The following is a 16,363-nucleotide window of genomic DNA, read 5'->3' on the forward strand; positions in this document are numbered from 1 at the left end:
GCACATTGGTGCTAAACTGGAGAACAAGATGCAGAAATGGACACATAGATAAGAAAAGAAACATCTTCAGAGCACAGTGAAAACTAAAATAGCCTACAATAACACATAGGGCCTCATTACGACCCAGGCGGAAAACCATGGTGCTAATCGCACCATGGTCCATGCCGGTAACTTAACGACTCCGCCATGGAGAAAGGGGGAATTACCACCCCATTACAAGATTGGAGGGGTGGTTATTCCCCCTTCCTCCATGGCCCTTCCCCATTCCCATTTTTGCCCATAGGGCTCAATGGGAATGGGGAAGGCGCTAAGTACTGTACCGCAAATTGCAGTAGCGTACTTAGCACCAAGGTCCCTTTGCGGGTCCCTACTTTAACGGTTGGTGGAGACCAGCTGTTAAGGTTGGGTCCCGCAAAGGGACCTCGTAATCAGGCGTTAATGGGTTAACGGCGCCGGAACCTTTTAGGGCGCCGTTAACCCATTAGCACCAAGGTCGTAATGAGGCCCATAGTGTTAAAGGAAGCAAATTCCATAGTTTTTCTGCGGCCACAGAGAAGGCTCATCCTCCAACATGTAAGCGTTGAAAATGTGGGACTAGAATGGAAAGAGAAGATAGAGAACGTACATAGGGACAGAATTTAAGCTGAAGAAATTCACCCCCAGCCTTATTGAATCCCTGGTGACAATGTTCATAAACTTTTACTGGATTCACTGATGATCAAACGGTAGCCAGTGCAGTTAACGCAGAATTGGAGAAATATGTGCCCTCCGTAAGACATGAACCACCGCTGTTGCTGATAAATTCTGAAGCAGCTGCAGTCGACGTACGAAATAGGCCGTCTGAGCGAGGTAGAGAGAATTGCAACTGTCCACCCCACTCATAACTAACAAAATAGTTACTGAGGCATGAAATTGAGATGGAATGAAGGGTACGATCTCACGAGCAGCCTCAATTTAAAATGTCCACTCTGACATATGTAGGCTATCTGATGACTCATAGAAAGAGTGGTCCCGGGAGGAGATCCGCCGTTGCAGGGGACCAACCTGCCCACCATGTTGAATCCTCCGGATGGACTGCATGGACCCAATCCATTTACCTCAGCAGTTTCACGCCCTTTAAAACTCTCTCTTCAAAGTTCTTTTCAAATTTCCCTTGTGGTACTTGTTGTTTATCCTTAGATAGAGTTTACCACCTGCTTTGGGCTGCATTTCCAAGCAACCCGACTCCGAGAATACCCAATAGCGGCACGCCGTTAGCTGCTACTGGTCTAACACCATCCGTGGGGTGAGCCTTAATCAGAAGGAGTTGGGCCCCCTGCGCGACACCAGGTAATTGGTTTCTGTATGCCACATTTCCCACACCCACCAGCAGTGATTCAGTGCTGTGCTCTTATCTCTTCACTCGCCGTTACTGAGGGAATCCTGTTTAGTAATATGCTTAGATTCAGCGGGTCATGACCTCTGATCTGAGGACGTAGTCGTAGTCGGGAATCCAAAGCTCGGGCGGCTTGTCTGGGGCACAGTGCTATAGGGGGTTTTCCCCAGTCTTGCGCCTCTGGTGCGGCCGAGTGTGCACTGTCCCGATCTGCGGCCCACTTGTTCGCGAGGCCCACGCTTCATGACCGCCCCAAACTGGCAGCTGTGGGATGCCACAGACAGCCACACACAGAACAGCCAGGTGCCCTGGGGTACATTGAAGGTGCAATGGGCTTTTTTTTCAAGCTTGCCACTGCTGCCGCTTCTGCACTTTTGGGGCGTGCCAGGCACCCGGCCCTCCCAAAACCCGCACGAGGTGGGTAAACAGGGGAGGTCGGTATGTGCCAGCAATGAGCCTGTGTGCCAGCTCCAGGGATCCTGTGACAGTGCTGATCAGGGTCTGATATTTGGGGGCCGAAGGGAACTGAGTCCCTGCGACAGACCCATCCATGCCTCAAGGAGGTAACCCCAGGGTGATTGACGTTCAAGTGAACCTCAGACAGGCTAAGCCCCGGGAAGAACCCAGGCCGCAAGTTGTGTTTGAAGTGTCGATGATCAATGTGTCCTGCAATTCACACTAATTCTCGCAGCTTGCTGTGTTATTCATTGCCGCATGAGACAAGTGATCTAACGCAAAGAGTTACACGTAACTTTTTATTCCGTTCCCGACATCTGCCCAAACCTGGTGGTGTAGGAGAGACTGGGGGGAGGCAGCACATGCATGCACATGGCGAGACGGCCTGCTGTCCCTTCCAGCTTCCCTACTTGGGAGTCAGCCAAGACCATTGTGATTTTAAAAATAAACAAAATCCAGTCACTCAGCCGAGGAAGCCATCCTGACGTCTGCAGCAGCATGTTGGGGGGCTTCCCCCCACTCCCCTTTTGGGGGAGGACAGAGATGCGGCCCAGAGGCAGCAGGGCAGAGTGTCGGGTGGGACCTCTAGAGTCTTCAAACCCCAGCCTGGTCACACAGAGCCGAGTTCCAGGTACCTGGACACAAGAGAAGGTCAGCCGCTGCACTGACGGGCCTGGCCATTGTCCCCCCATGGCAGTGGGTCGCCGGAACCTTCCCACCCGCCGATAAGCCCAGGTGTGCCTTGGCTCAGATCTCACCTGGCGTGCCAAGCCCCTGTCCACCTGGGAAGGCATCCTTCAAGAACAGCCAGGCTTCCCTCAGCTTCAGACTGCCCCCACTTGGGACTTCCCTGCTGCCTGCCTGCTGGGTCGCGGACTCCCTCTGGTGGAAGGGATCCTGCTACCCGGCGCCTTGTAACCCACGTGCCCCGGCCACAGACTGCTGCGCGGGCTGGACGATAGCGTTAGGAGCACTCCAGGCTGTGGGTGTGCTCATCTGGGACGCAACCAAGGTCGGACCCATGGCTTTCCCTACAGCTGCTTCACCATTAATGATCCTTCTACAGGTTCACCTACAGAAACCTTGTTATGACCTTTACTTCCTCTAGATAGGCAGGTTTCATCATCTTCTCAACGCTCCACCAGGACAGTTACCGACCCCGGCAGAGCCTATCTGAGGACCTCATTAAGCCATCCAATCTATAGTAGCGATGGGCAGTATGTACAAAGTGAAGGGATTTTATCAATGTGATCTTATGACACGCACTTAGTGGGAATTCCTTGTTCATGAAAAATATTTGCAATCCCCAGTCCCTGTCATGAACGGAGTTTAGCCGGTTACCCACACCTGTTGGCGAAGGGTAGACACATGCTGATCCATTCAGTGTAGCACCCGTGCAGACCCGGATATCTAAGGGCATTGCAGACCTGGTATTGCTCGATCTCGTGTTGCTGAATGCCACTTGTCACTCTAAGAAGTTGAACGCCTACCGCTGGCAGTCGTGTAACTAGTTAGCATGGAGGAGTCTCGTTCAGAATCAAGAAAGAACATTCAATCTGTCAATTCTTTCTGTGTGCGGGCCAGGTGAGGTTTCCTGTGTTGAGTCCAATTAAGCTGCGGGCTCCACTTCTGGTGGTGCCCTTCTGTCAATTCCTTTAAGTTTCAGCTTTGGAACCATACTCCACGGGAACCCAAATACTTTGGTTTCCCGGGAGCTGCTGGGCGGTTCCTGGGAATATTGCTGCTGGATCGCTATTTGGCATCATTTATGGTCAGAACTACGAAGGTATCTGATCGTCTTCAAACCTCTGACTTTCATTCTTGATTAATGAAAACATTCTTGGCAAATGCTTTCACTTTGGTGCATCTTGTGCTGGTCCAAGAATGTCACCTTTTGTAGCACAATACGAAGGCCCCTGGCCATTCCTCTTAATCGTGGCCTCAGTTCCAAAAAACAACAAAATAGAACTGGAATCCTATTCCTTTATTTCTAGCTGAAGTATTCAAGTGACCAGCCTGCTTTTAACACTCTAATTTTTTTCAAAGTAAACAATATGAACTCAGTCAAGAACATCAATCGGGTGCCGAGATGCAGGGCCTGGGACAGGTGCCAGCCCGTCTCGCAGCAGACTGCCAGCTCAATCCCAAGATCCAACTACGAGCTGTTTAACTGCAGCAACTTTAATGATCGGATTAGAAAGTGAACCAGCACGCATGCATATCACAGCACTTCCTTGACATTAAGGGATGCCTACAGATTTATGACATATTAAGTTAATTTAAATACGGGCCAAGAGAGCACGGATTGCTAAATTAAATTTTAATAAAATGTTTCACCTACATGACAAGGGACCTGCGCGTTTATGAACAAATGTGACATTTCTTTGTTATCAAGGGATGCCTTACAGTTCATTTAAATACTGCCACAGTAACACGGTTTGCTTAACTCAATTTCACTGGGATCTCTTACCTATGGGACAAGTGGCTTGTACTTGTATGAACAAATGCCAAACCATTATGCATTTGCTTTGCAGGATTTAGGGGACCTACCCCAGCATATTTACACACACAGTGAACGTACATCTTTTCTGAGCGACACGACTATATAAGGTGAGCGTATATAAGACACTCTGCCTCAGAATCACCCTGCATCCATTTTAGATATTGTATATTTAATGCACAATTGCCAGCACTGATACCTTGGTTAACTTATTATAACGAGCATGCTGAATGCATCGCCATGGCAGAGCTACTGATAGAAAGACCCATAGCAACCAATTACAATATATAAATGTTTCAACATATCCACAAAGTTATTCTTCTAAAAGAAATTGTTACTGCATATACTGATGGAGAATTTTCTTTGCTTCTTTTGCCTCGCAATCCTCCCCTTCGCCAATGTTTTACAATCCTTTTATATTATTTAATTTCATTATACATATTTTTTGTAATCCATGGTTGGTCTTGCTCATACTTAAAAATTGCATGCACTGTTATTGTTTACCTATTGTTGTATGACATATCTCATCCAAAATGTTCATTTTTGCGGCATCTGCTTTTTGCTTGTTCCTTATGTTGCACCTTTGATTCTTGTGATTTAGCAGGAGAATTGCCCAGCATTGAAAAAGGCCAGTGTTGGTCGGTAAATGTGTCAACTCAAGGGTACACTCCAGAATAAAGGCATTTCTTTTTTTATACACATCCTTCATGCCTCACTGTTATATATTCCAAGACCAATCATACATTGATCCAAAGAGACTAGCGCCACACTCAGGGATCCAACCCCACACTTGTAAATCAGACTAAGGTTTGGGTACACCTTATGGTACCTGGGGCATTGAGTCCACAACATGCAACATTTTGATGGTTAGCTCAGAGTGAGCATAATTATCCCCAGTTGCTATCTAACCATGTAATCATGCTTGCTCACGACCTTGACATTTCTTAATTTGGCATGTCATTTTCTACTGGGCATCTATGATATAGCAAATATCTTAGCTGCCCAGTGAAACATATCATGCAACAGTAAAATGCTGGACTTGTTGCACCAAAATGCCAGTCTAGCCAGGAAATTGAACTTCTTATGCTGGCTGTAGCAATGATGCAGCCAGCATGATAAGTGGTATTACATGGCTATTGGATTTTTTCCTAAATTACCCTACACAACCCAAACTGCCTGGCTTTTCACCCAATTTTACACAGAAAGTGTGCTGCATAATGTACCATCGTAACCCATTATTCAAAAGGTTTTCTCGTGGGGACAACCACCACAAACCCTGCTTGCTTGATTGGCGCTTCCTCACTAAATCAGTCACTAAATTCAACAGCCGTCACTGACAAGAAGGAAAGAGTATATAACATGCACCTACAATTGCAGAAACATACAGCACAATGTTTTTATTGAACAGACCACTGCAAAGGACACAAGTAATCAAAGAAATATTCAGTACTAGAATGACACTGTTACCAATTTATTATTAACTTTTGGCATTGGAGAACAGCATTATAGTGTCACAAAACATAGTCCAGGAAAGTGGCAGCTCCATGGACATTTGACAGCACTGCTTGTGGTTGTGCCATACATATCTTTGTTTTTGTTATTTAATATACAGGAGGAACAATGCTCTTTTTAATAAAAAAAATATCGTACAATAGATACAAAATCAGATTTGATTGCAAGCAGTGAGCTTCTTATAAAGGGTTGAGTTTGAGGGACATTCTGACCAGGTTGTGGATTGGAGTAAATGGAACAGTCACCAAGGACAATGCATAAGTGGACATACATACAGTAAGGACAACCAAAATTGGCCATTTTTAAGTGAAGCTAGGCGTTACGGCCAGCTGTGCTAAGGATTTGACCATGATGGGTGAAGGGCTAGAGTGGAGGCAGAGGAAGTGAGGGACAGAGGCAGATTAGAGGCGAGGGAAACATTTTAGCTAGCATGCAGATGAGAGGTATGTTACGAGGGCAGTTTAGAGGTGAGGAGATAAGATTTTAGTTTTATTTTGAACAAATAAATGTGGGCAGTTTCTCAGTGTGATGGGGAAGAGAGGTCCATGCAAGTGGAACAAGAAGAGAGAGAGTGGAAGTGAGAGGAAGCACAGGGAGGGCGAGGAGCCACAAGGCTAGTCTAGAGGCAGAGCAAAGATTAAAATAAGGCTTGTAGAGTTGGATAGAGGATAGATACACTGGTCATTTACCCTGGATAGATTTGTGAACCAGGATAAGAAATTTAAATCTGGCCCTGTTTTGCATTGTCGGTCAATCAGCCTGGTGATGGTACGAGGAAGTAGGTGTGAAGTGAGGGAGTTCAAAGAGAGTCCTGTTAGCGAAGTTAATGATCTTGGCTTGACCGCTGCTTGGTTTTAACACCATTTGGTTCCTCTAAAGACCTAAAAATTGCAACTCAAAAGTTTCAGACAGATGTACAAGCTGTGGCAAAGGCAACAAAACCCAGAGCCCTTGCACGATGAATTGCAATAACACCATGCCTGGCTGACATTTGGGAGAGAAGAAATCTAGTTCTGGAACAGGTATCAATTTGGACACACGGGCAGTCTCGTTCAATGACTTAACTGAACTGACTTCTCTCACATGTCAACAAATACTTTGGATCAAAAAAGGGCTGGAACTGGGAAATAAACAAATCTGACTGAACTGAAAGAACAGCAAAGCACTGATGGTTGAGCGAAGGGTGATTGTAAAGGGGAAGAGTGACACTCTTGATAAGGGGGTGTTAGGGAATTTCGCTGAATTTCATGATACATGAAATCCACTGCATAATGTCTATGTCACGAATCTGCTGGATACAGGGTAAGTCTTGTTTTGACTGTAACCGTTTCAATTTGATAACATATTGATATGAAGGTTTCTGTTAGGAAAACAAAGGAGGATCCAGAACCTTTAGAGACATACAGGCTTGGTTGGTTATTGATTGGTTATTGGTGATGTGGTAACTGCTAAAATCTGGTATGCATCATATGGGGTTTGGGGTGGTGGGTCGACCTTACTGTGGGAACACCAGCGTACCAGAATGCTGTATTTTGTTCCTATTATTTGTTATGTCAAGGTGAGCTGTCTTCTCATTATAAAAATAATTACATTGTTTAAAACACGTGTCCCAGTTTCTCACTCCTAAATACCCCCAGAAATGGCACATTTTCTTGACAGATTACAAAGCATGTAAGTCTTCATTTTGCCATCCACCTAAAAAGATGGACAGAAAAGTGTAATTCTTATCTCCGCTTTGCTTTCCTCTTCTGTCTCAGAGGAGCGCCCGGTTTTACACCGCATGAGATTTTCAGTAAGGCATGAAATCAAAGGATTTATCTGCAACTCCTTCGTATTTAAACCTGGTAAACAGAAGGCACATTCTATATGAATCCATGATAAAACGGTGCCTGCAAAACATAATTTGCAGGCAACATGTTCTTACAAATCAAAGAGTAAAAGTGAAGCGTGAAGACAATGTTTCCCTGAGTTAATTTTCGCAATTGCATTCCCCTTCGTGCGTGTTGAAAGTTGCGTGCAGGGGACTGGCATCGTGCAAGTGCAAGTGTTGGTGGTCACCTGCATGCAATTATCATATGTTTTAAAATGACCCGCAGCCTGCGTTAGTACGTATGGCTTAGGTAAAAAGCAGGTCAATATAAAGCACATGTTCATGTCAAGTAGAAGCTAGGGTAGATAGCTGAGGAAAGATGTGATGGGTTCAAAGGTCCTTGCTCCAGCCACTGGCTGCAGAGTGAAGTACAGCCTTAAGAGGTGATTGGCTAAAAGCAATTACGAATGTACAGGATTATTCGAAATTAATTTCAAAGGTAAGAGGAGCATGAGATAGTATATGAACATCAGAGCTGTGAATAAAATACAACTTTAGGACTAGAAAAAGATCCATTATAGAATTTCACAAAAACTTCAATGCGAGGAAAGAAAGATAAATGAAAGTCCCCTGGGCACCCTATTGATTGGGGCAAACGAGCAAGAGAAGATAGAGCATCAAGAAAAACAGAGGAAGCTACGCAAGAAACAATGGAACATGAGGAATTAGGGATAGCAAATATTACAAACTCAGTTTTGGCAGTATTTAACAAGAATCCATCCACACATGTATCATATAAAGGCTTCCTTAAATACATAAATATAGTTCAGCATACCGATTCACGCAGATGCCAATTCTCACTGACATCTCTCAACATGACTATGTATAGAATTCAATGAAAAAACTTTGGGGACGTTGTGGTTAAGTTGCACTAATAAAAATCTATGAAATTCAATGAAAAAACTTTGTTAAAAGGACGTTATGGTTAAGTTGTGCTACTAAAAACCTATCAAATTCAGTAAAAAAACTTTGTTGAAGGGACGTTATGGTTACAATTAAAATGCAAAAACCCCTGTAATTCGCCAGTTATGGTAAGCTAAGCAACCATAACTCGTGCAACCACAGTGCACTGCTAAGAATAACACCCATGACATCAAAGATGACATCACAAATATGATTGATGACAGGAGTGTGTCCGCGGAGCAGACATAGATATCACTAAGCTTTTTGCTTTACGTTTCGGTCATTTAAAAAAATACTGGACGGATTTACACCAAATTAACAAAAGCACGCTTTCAGGACCAAGGTGCCGCTCCTGCCGCAAATTTGGTGAAAATCCATCCAGCGGTTTTGGGCTGTAGGCGTGAGCAACGTTTTTCCCATTATGACTATGGGGAAAAAAATTCATGAGGATTCGTCCAGGGGGAGCGAAGTTATAAGCCGCCCAAAAAGTGCTCTTCCTATGGGATTAGCAACTGAACCATAACTACACGGCCACTACCGTGGCCGTGTAATAAATGGTTAGAAGATGTCCCATTCATGCCTTTTCGAGTCCCTCAACACTAATTGATAATGATTGGAGGGGTGCAGTATCGTGACATATCAATACAGTGTTCAAGGTTATCAAGGAGCTCCCCATAGTCAATCCTGTCAAATACCTCTGAGATATCTAGCATTACAAGCAATTAAGTATGCGTTTCATCAGTTGCAATCACAGTATTGGATCTAGGCCAGATATTCGATTGATCAGATACCAGGAGATATTTCTACACACAAAACATTACATCTCTGTGACTGAGCCAGGAAATGTTTTTTTCAAACAAAAGCAGTATAGGCATAGGCATTGTAAAAAAGGAAAAAACAGGACAGCAGAGTAGAATGACAAAGAATTATCTTCCAGGTCCCCAGAGCCTAAAGGATGGTGCTAAAAAGTGGAGTGAAGGTGTTAGACATGTCTTCACACCTTCAGTATTTTTTTTTTATTGGGAAAAGGTGCAAAATGCAAGTTACTTTTCTTTGTCCCTTTCCCCTAACACCTTAAAAAAACACAGGTTTTTACACCAGAATAACGTTTTCATGCTGGTTTAAAAACAAATGGATTACTACGGAATTCCACTTATTGTCACAGCAGCAAAAGTAGGTGGATTACATAGGAATCCACTGTAAATGATGTCTTCAATGCATAAATGGCAGGCATCATTTATTCATGCAAATGATGAAAATTGCCTGGAATGAGGGGACCTGTTTGCCTCTAAGTACAAAAGTTAGTAGTCCCCTGCAGGCATTTTCACAAAATAATAAAAATGAACTCCAAAGTGTCCAGAGGCCTGGAGATTCTGCAAAGATTAGGGCAAAATAAAGAAATATACATACGGTTCTCATTTATGAACATTACCAATTGCATGTTATGTGTTTCTTGACTATTAAGATGTGGTTTACTGGAATTACTGGATGTTTGTTTTATCCTATCGTGATTTTGAGTGGTGTCCTAGCAGAAAAAAAGGAGGGGGTGCAGGAAGAATGTATGCTCCACATTTCAACATACATGCTCCACATTTCATCATTCACATTTTAGCAAAGTTTTTAATTTTAACTAGGGCCAAGGTAATGAGAGTCATAGATGGACTCAAGGGTGTGAGCCTCATAGATGGACTCAAGGATATGAGGCTCAGGCTGAATCTAAATAATGATATGATATGATAGTGTATTTATATAGCACCTATACACAATGTGTTTCAAAGCGCTTTAAGGCAAGGGAGGGAGCAAAGGAAAATATAATGACATTCTTACAGGCCATGAACAGTAAGGATGTGGAATTAACTATCACACTTGGCCTGATGACCTTTCAGATAGTGCAAGAGCTAAGACATAGATAAGGAAGGGAGGGGGAGAGTGGGAAGGAAATGGAAACAGACAGGTGACTACCAAACTAGGCCTGATGACATTTCTGGTAGAGCCGGATAAAAACAAAAGGTGAGGTAGAGGGGTGCAGAAAGGGGGGCGATGAACAAAACAAGCGACTATCATACTAGACCTGACAACATTTCAGATAGTGCTGAAGGGGCTGTGGGGAGGAAAAAAACAGTAATGGGAGGGTGGAGGAAACAGACGAGTTTGCTATCATATTACATCCAGGGACAATTCTGATAGAGTAAGTGCATAGAAGAAAGTAAGGGGAGGAGATATGAAAAGGGAGAAGGGATCGACTGATAAACTAAGTGTCGTGGGTCAGGCGGTGCAGCAATCACTTCACGCCACTAAAATGATGCACCCCTCTAATTACTCTATTGGTCATATTGCAACATATTGAAATGTATTGCCTGGCCATCTCTTTAGGAATAATTGCTTTTTCCATTTTCACATTTCTGTAGGTGCTGAAACTAGTCCCGTTTCCCTTTTCTAGGAAAGTCAAATCTGGGTGTTTTACATTGCTGTTTGTGTTGAAACTAGTCCTTTTTGTCTTGTTTTAGCAAAATCAAATCTGTGTGTCTGACATTGCTGTTCATGTTGAAACTAGGCCTTTCCCCTCTTTTTAGGAAAGTGAAATCTGGGTATTCTTACAATTCTGTTTGTGTTGAAACTAGGCATTTTTCCCTATTTTAGGAAAGTCAAATCGGGGTGTTTCACAGTGCTCTCTCTCCCCATCCCTGCCTTCTATCCACATTGTTCCTGCATTTCCCTCAAGGTTGCCTGCTTGTTGCCTCCTATGTACTTCCTTCTGTGTGAACCCTCCCCTCAGCTGTCTCCTTTGGTGCTCAGCTTTGTGCTGTCCTTCTTTCTCCCTCATGCTCCCACACCCTTTATGATGCTCACAATCTCCCCCATCTTCTCAAACTGCTACTCTATCTCCTATCCTATCCCTCTCACTAAGTCTGGTAGGAACATTTTCAAGAGGGATATCCTGGCCTCACACCCTGGCCTCCTTATCATTGATACACACATCAGTGCTTTCTCCAGACAGACCCTAATTTACATCCTCTTTGTCCGTCCCTCCACAGACCTATGACCCCTCATATGGTCTTGACTCTCTCTCCTATCTCTTGATCACCCATTAATGGTGGCACTTGGATTGGCCTCCTTCCACTCCTCCAAGACCATAGTTAATGTCTATCTGAATGGTACTGTCTTGTTCCAGGGCCTTCAGCCCAATCTCCTCCTTTGTTTTAGCTGTCTCCTGCCTCAAATCAACTTCCCTCCTTCTCCTGCTACTCCTACTAATACCTCTCTAGATCCTCTGCCATCTATATCTTCTGCCGCCAATCTTGCACCATCCTCCTCCTCTCTGGCTTCCATGCCATCCCCTGTTACCACCTGTGCACACTCTTGGACCCCTCTACAACCTCCGCTGGGTGTACCTCAAGCCTATACCCCATGCCAGAAGTCTTTCAAATGTGGCAACATGCTCAACATTACTACTCTAAACTCTCACTCTGCTGTCAAACACTCCTCTGATATCTGCCACCTCCTCGAAGAACTTGACCTGGATGTCACCGAGAAATGGTTCCCGGCCAGCTCTATCATGAGTTTGGACACTCTCCTCCCTGATTGCTGAAAGATCTTCTCAGAGCCCAGAACCAACCAACCCGGAGGTGGAGTAGCTCTGACCTTTTACCGAGTAGGTCCTTCTGTCTGTCATTCTTTCATTCTTTCACGGGTCTACTCCTCCTTTGAATGCCTGGTCTGCAGGCTCTCTATCCTGGCCTCTCTCTGACGGTGGCCACCATCTACAGGCCACAATGGCACATCACCCTCTTAGACTCACAATGGGCTGACTTCTCCTATTCTCTCCTTGCCTCTACCTCTCAAACTCTCCTCCTCAGATGCTCCTAATCACTTCTCTACAACACTCTCTCTCTCTCCATATTGCCCTCTCATTCGACACATTCTGCCTGACAAACCTTGGATGTTCTCATCTCCTCGGACATGCCCATCTCTAACCCTCTCACCACTCCTCGCTCTTTGGATGACCACTCACTGATTTCCTCTCACCTGAAACTCTCTGTGCCTCAGGCAAAAGCCCACCACCTCAGCACAGCCACCTTCCTTCTCAGTCATTCGGGTAAAGAATTGTGTGTCTGTGGATGCCTTTGCCTCTACTTTCTTTGCTCTCCAAACTCCTTCGACCGACTCACACTCTGACACAGCATTCTCTAACCTACATCTTTCCATCTCTAACACTCTAGACATCCTTGCTCCTTCATGAGAATCCACCAGAAACCCACCCCAAAGTGCAACTCTTGGTGTGACTCTAACTTTGCCGGCCTGAAACGCAAGTGCAGGGAGGCTGAGATGAACAGGAAGGCTTTGGGTGCATACTCTGACAAACTGGCCTGCTGCCTGCTCCAAAGGCAATACAGACTCTCTGTTCTGTCAAAGAAGGGAGTCCACATCCATGCCTGTGTATCTGCGGCCTCTAACAACATGGCCAAATTCTTTAAAATCTGCAAGGATCTGGCCAATCCTGCTGTGGTCCTTTCCTGTTCCCTTCCAGGCCTTCTTTATGGCTCTGGCTTCTCACTTCATCACATTAACCTTAGGACATCCTGTCCTCACTCTCCTCTTCCTTTCTGACAACACCTGAAGATTTTTCTAGACAAGTCCATCGATGAAAATGTTATCCAAACAGGTGTTCCCCTGCTCCTTCAGAACCATCAAGGACCACATTGACGCCCTCACTTCAGCCATGACAGATTTCTGCAATCAGTCCTTCGCCTCTAGATCTTTCCCCCCTCCCCTTAAGCAAGCCCTTGTACACCTCTCCTTATAAAAACCTGTGTCGATCGTACCTGTCCAGCAATCTATCACCCAATCTCTATCCCTCCTTTCCTGGGGAAACCTCTGGAAATGCTGGCCATCTCCCAGCTTACTTTCTTGACTGAACTTGTTGGTTGTCTCCATGACCATCAGTCTGGCTTCAGAGCAGCCGGGGGCATGGAAACTGCTCTCCTAAAGAACCCATGATGATCTGCTCTCTAATGTTGACTCCAGCCTTCCTTCTGTACTCATTCTACTTGACATTTTCTCTGCTTTTGACATGTTCAATCAAGCCATCCTGATCAATTGATTCTGTGAGAACCTGTGCATCAAGGATCGGGCACTGGAGTGGTTGACTTCCTTCCTCCTGAACTGACCCCCCAAAGTTCCAACTCGTGTCCTTTCTCTCCACCACCTATCTCTCCACATGTGGTGTTCCCCAGGGCTCTATCTTCTCACTCTGGCTCTTTATGTCTACCTGGCTCCTTTGGCCCACCTGATTTCTACCTTCTCCTCTAACTTTCATTGTTATATGGATGACACTCCGCTCTCTTTCAGGCTCGCCTCATCCTCCTCTCCTCTCTCGCTCATTACTGACTGTTTAGCCGTGATTCAGGATTGGTGCACCTTCAACGCCTTCTGCCTTAATTCCAGAAAAACAAAGATCTTTCTCATTGGGATACCTGCTCCTGCTTTGCCACGCTCACTCTGGCCTCCCTCCTTGGGCCTTCTTCCTTCACCTTCTTGTGAGGAAAAATCCTTGGTGTTATCTTTGACTCACTCTCTACTTCTCTGCTCACATCACAGATCTTGCCAAGAAGGCACACTACCAACTGCACATCCTATTGGGTAGTCTTCCTTTTCTCACTTTCCCCCAGAAGCCCAATTTCTCCAGAGCCCTGTTTCTCTCTAAGCTGGACTACCGCAACAGCCTGTTTCTCAATCTACCTTCCTCTACTCTACGCCCTCTGAAACTAATATAGAACAGGACTGCAAGATTTATCCTTGGCCACAAGCCGTGGGATTGTATCTCTCCAGCCCCGGAATCCGTCAACTTGCTCACGTTGGCTGCAAGGATCAAGTTCAAGACCCTGTGTGTCATTCAAAAGGTTTTCTGGGGCCGGACTAGCACTACATCCAACTCTCTCTTCCAAAATACCTTTCTTCTCAAGCCCTGTGCTCAGCTACCTCCAACTCTCTGAGAGTCAGACGCTTCTCCAGGCAGAGAGTGTGGGGTAAATCTCTCCCCTCTGCAGGTACCTCCCTCTGGAATGGACTTGCTACCAATCTCAAACTTGAGCCTGACCATCTGAAGTTCCGGAAGCAGTTCAAGACCTCCCTTTTCTCCTCTGCATTCTCTCTCTCCCTCCCTTACTGACCTACATGTCTTCTGCACCTAATGGTTGGTTGGTACCCTCAGAGTCTCACCGGGTACCAGGCTCCTCCATGATCAGTCTCCTCTGCACTGCCTCTGGGCCTATCACGCTCTTAGGGGCTGTAACTGCAAGGTACACATTCCCATGCCTCCCTGCACGTACCAAGAGCTGCACTTGCCTGGCTGCACTTGCTCAGAGCAATGCTGCCCTGATTGCACTTCCCCCTCTTTCTCCCTGGCACTTCCCCCTCTCCCTTCCCCCTACACTTTGCGCTGTCGCACCTGCACAATCTGAATGACACAAGGCCCAGTAAGATTGTTTGTCTTGTCCTATGTCCCTTGTCTTGTCACACCTATAAACACTTGCGTACAGGCGCGTTCTAATGACATATATCATATCATATTATATTTTTAAGTGCATGTTTTATTTTTCGACATAATTTTCTTTCTCGTTCATTAATGCTGGGTTGAATTGCCCTTTGAGAATAGAACCTTGGAGTATAGTACATGGTGTTTGTTGCACTGCATAATTTCTTTAGGTGACATGGCTCTCTAAAGTTCGGCCATCATGATTCCAATATTGGACATGCAAGAGAACTTTTCATCTGTAGAGAAGGAATTAATGGTGCTTCAAGGCAGCACATTTGCCCTCTGGCATTAATATTATTTATGAGAGTACCTTAGCATAGCAAAAGAGGCATTTAACTTGCTTTATGAGTGGTCAGTTATATAATCAAAGTGTCCTCTCATTTTCTGATGAATGCCATGTTAGGAAAGATACCTCTTTACGGTACCTTTCCTTCCATTTCTATGGACTCCCAAACTTTGTGCTTTTGATTTTTGTTCTTTTTATAGTGCAGTTCACTACACTGGCTTTTGCTCATATGTTATGGGGAAACAGACATGTCCTTCAGGCTGTCAGTACTGGCAAACATTGTTTCCCCCTGTTACTTTGTTAGAACCTTTAGCAACTTGTTTTCACTTGTGGTCACTTTTTATCATTGTACAATGCATCTTACAATGCAGTACAATGAGGTACACGTTTTGATTTGTCCTAGACTTACACTCAGAGGATTTTGCTTTGCTCGAGGTGTGCTAAATGGAAAAGCTGGTGGCAGCAGTGGCCTTTTATCATTATCTGGTGCATTTTGATTTAGCATTACCAAAATTACCACATTTGGCTACAACTGTGACTAGTGGCCAAACATGGCCATGCCACAAGATTTGTCGCCTGTCCTTTGGCCATCTTGTCTTTTAGAATTCTTCCTGGCCTGTGAAGGCAGGAAACTCCTTATATGACCTTCCAGTGCCTGTGAAAGCAGAATCTTGTTGGCGGGCTACCAGAGGGCTAAGCGTGTTTGCTGCCAGGAAGTGGGCTGGGTTGTCTGGTCCCATCCACAAACTGGTGTGAGTGTGTCTGAGTGATATGCATGAGTTTTGCCGCAGCCATGGTCCTGATTCAAACACTGCTGGTGTTGTGTATGTGGGGCAGATCGGTCATTGGCTAGTGGGAGCACTGCACCTACCTGGCTTTTAGTATAAGAAGAGGACCACTGCACCCACTCTGGATAGATCGTGGAA

General features: G+C 45.1%; 1 pseudogene; it reads right to left on the reverse strand.

The window, feature by feature from the left end:
- Positions 1-1,965: 1,965 nt before the first annotated feature.
- LOC138514891 (5.8S ribosomal RNA) lies at positions 1,966-2,118 on the reverse strand (annotated as a pseudogene).
- Between the last annotated feature and the right edge of the window lie 14,245 nt (positions 2,119-16,363).

This window comes from Ambystoma mexicanum, chromosome 12, assembly GCF_040938575.1.
Source record: "Ambystoma mexicanum isolate Mex_15411 chromosome 12, UKY_AmexF1_1, whole genome shotgun sequence".
NCBI classification, from domain to species: domain Eukaryota; kingdom Metazoa; phylum Chordata; class Amphibia; order Caudata; family Ambystomatidae; genus Ambystoma; species Ambystoma mexicanum.